Source organism: Callospermophilus lateralis, chromosome 16 (assembly GCF_048772815.1).
Source record: "Callospermophilus lateralis isolate mCalLat2 chromosome 16, mCalLat2.hap1, whole genome shotgun sequence".
Lineage (NCBI taxonomy): Eukaryota > Metazoa > Chordata > Mammalia > Rodentia > Sciuridae > Callospermophilus > Callospermophilus lateralis.
Genome location: NC_135320.1, coordinates 12,191,977 through 12,195,354, shown reverse-complemented (window position 1 = coordinate 12,195,354; position 3,378 = coordinate 12,191,977). Strand labels below are relative to the sequence as shown.

The 3,378-nt window shown below is 39.9% G+C and overlaps 1 pseudogene; it reads right to left on the bottom strand.

The window, feature by feature from the left end:
- Positions 1–2,259: 2,259 nt before the first annotated feature.
- LOC143382138 (serine/threonine-protein phosphatase 2A catalytic subunit beta isoform pseudogene) lies at positions 2,260–3,112 on the bottom strand (annotated as a pseudogene).
- Positions 3,113–3,378: the final 266 nt, after the last annotated feature.

Genomic DNA, 3,378 nt, shown 5'->3' with positions numbered 1-3,378 from the left:
CAGCGACAAATCTTCTGAAATGGAAATGAGGACAACCACCCCATTCACAATATCCTCAAAAAAAATAAAATACTTGGGAATCAACCTAACAAAAGAGGTGAAAGATTTATACAATGAAAACTACAGAACCCTAAAGAGAGAAATAGAAGATCTTAGAAGATGGAAAAATATACCCTGTTCATGGATAGGCAGAACTAACATCATCAAAATGGCAATATTACCAAAAGTTCTCTATAGGTTTAATGCAATGCCAATCAAAATCCCAACGGCATTTCTTGTAGAAATAGATAAAGCAATCATGAAATTCATATGGAATAACAAAAGACCCAGAATAGCAAAAGCAATTCTAAGCAGGAAGTGTGAATCAGGCGGTATAGCGATACCAGATTTCAAACTGTACTACAGAGCAATAGTAACAAAAACAGCATGGTACTGGTACCAAAACAGGCGGGTGGACCAATGGTACAAAATAGAGGACAGAGAGACCAATCCACAAAATTACAACTTTCTTATATTTGATAAAGGGGCTAAAAGCATGCAATGGAGGAAGGATAGCATCTTCAACAAATGGTGCTGGGAGAACTGGAAATCCATATGCAACAAAATGAAACTGAATCCCTTTCTCTTGCCATGCACAAAAGTTAACTCAAAATGGATCAAAGAGCTTGATATCAAATCAGAGACTCTGCGTCTGATAGAAGAAAAAGTTGGCTCCGATCTACATATTGTGTGGTCAGGCTCCAAATTCCTTAATAGGACACGCATAGCACAAGAGTTAATAACTAGAATCACAAATGGGACTTACTCAAACTAAAAAGTTTTTTCTCAGCAAGAGAAACAATAAGAGAGGTAAATAGGGAGCCTATATCCTGGGAACCAATTTTTACTCCTCACACTTCAGATAGAGCCCTAATATCCAGAGTATACAAAGAACTCAAAAAATTAAACAATAAGATAACAAATAACCCAATCAACAAATGGGCCAAAGACCTGAACAGACACTTCTCAGAGGAGGACATACAATCAATCAACAAGTACATGAAAAAATGCTCACCATCTCTAGCAGTCAGAGAAATGCAAATCAAAACCACCCTAAGATACCATCTCACTCCAGTAAGATTGGCAGCCATTATGAAGTCAAACAACAACAAGTGCTGGCAAGGATGTGGGGAAAAGGGTACTCTTGTACATTGCTGGTGGGGCTGCAAATTGGTGCGGCCAATTTGGAAAGCAGTATGGAGATTCCTAGGAAAACTGGGAATGGAACCACCATTTGACCCAGCTATTGCCCTTCTCGGACTATTCCCTAAAGATCTTAAAAGAGCATACTATAGGGATACTGCCACATCGATGTTCATAGCAGCACGATTTACAATAGCTAGACTGTGGAACCAACCTAGATGCCCTTCAACAGATGAATGGATAAAAAAATGTGGCATTTATACACAATGGAGTATTACATAGCACTAAAAAATGACAAAATCATGGAATTTGCAGGGAAATGGATGGCATTAGAACAGATTATGCCAAGAGAAGCTAGCCAATCCCTAAAAAACAAATGCCAAATGTCTTCTTTGATATAAGGAGAGCAGCTAAGAACAGAGCAGGGAAGAAGAGCATGAGGAAAAGATTAACATTAAACTGAGACAAGAGGTGGGAGGGAAAGGGAGAGAGAATGGAAATTGCATGGAAATGGAAGGAGACCCTCATTGTTATACAAAATTACATATAAAAGGTTGTGAGGGAAAAGGGAAAAAAAAAACAAGGGAAAGAATTGAATTACAGCAGATGGGGTAGAGAGAGAAGATGGGAGGGGAGAGGAGGGGGGATAGTAGGGGATAGGAAGGGTAGCAGAATACAACAGTCACTAATATAGCATTATGTAAAAACGTGGATGTGTAACTGATGTGATTCTTCAATCTGTATTTGGGGTAAAAATGGGAGTTCATAACCCGCTTGAATCAAATGTATGAAATATGATATGTCAAGAGCTTTGTAATGTTTTGAATAACCAAAAATAAATAAATAAATAAAACATACACACACCCCCCAAAAAAAAAGAAAGATAGGGGCTGGTGTTGTGGCTCAATGGTAGTACGCTCACCTAGCAAGTGCGAAGCCCTGGGTTCAATCCTCAGCACCACATAAAAACAAATGAAGGTATTATAAAGGTATTGTGTCCAACTATATATATATATATTTTTTTTTTTTAAGTCAGATATACTTCCACATACAAAGGCAGTTTTTCCCAGGAGGACTTTACAGGAAGAAGTCTGGGGTGCACCGGGTAACATGAGGCTCTCCACGAGGAGGTGCTGTGTCAAACTGAAGAAAAGAATATTTTAAAGTGTCACCTAGTTCCATGATAGCAGCCTGGTTCCCACAACGGTAACAGTAATTGGGTGCACTGAAAATGGTAACCACATTCTGATCATGGCACCAACTATATCCTTCCATTACAAGCTGGTGGGCATGTGAAACCCGTGTGAGACCATTGACATGGTTAAGTGTTTCAGAAATGTCTTGTTCAAATGTGTAACCAGCACCACGTGGTGAAATACCCCAGCCACCACGATCATCTGGATCTGACCATAACAGAGCACACATTGGACCCTGGTCTCATGTGGAACTTCTTGTAAATGATCCAGGGCTCTTATATGATCCAGTGTATCTATGGATGGAGAGAGGCCATCATGGAGGCAGAATATCTGTCCATCTACTAAAGCTGTAAGTGGAAGGTAATCAAATAGATCTGTAAAATATTTCCAAACATTGGCATTTCCATGCTTTCATAGAGATTCATCATAAAAGCCATACACTTGGGTAATTTGTCGGCTTTCATGATTTCCTCTCAATATTGTAATGCGTTCTGGATAAAGCACCTTTAATGCTACAAGAAGCGTTACAGTCTCCACAGAATAATAACCTCTGTCTACATAGTCACCCATGAACAGATAGTTTGTATCTGGTGATTTTCCACCATTTCTAAAGAGTTCCATAAGGTCATGGAATTAGCCATGTACATCTCCACAGACAGTAACAGGACACTGAATTTCTTGCACATTTGGCTCTTTCGTTAAAATTTCCTTAGCCTTTTCAAACAGCGTCCACACTTGGTTCTCCTTAAGCTATTTACACTCATTTCAGCTGATGGACCCATTGGTCCAGCTCCATGGTAGCCAGCTCCCCTTCCCGGCCGTCTCCCTCCCCCCTCCCCACCCCCACCTGCCCTGGCCCCACCTCTGTCCGCGAAGCTAGCCTCCCCTGACACACTATTGAACGATGAATGAATAGTAAAAGAAATCAAGGGTGAAATAAAAAAAAAAATTCTTAGAGGTAAATGAGAACACTGATACAACATATCAAAATCTCTGGGAC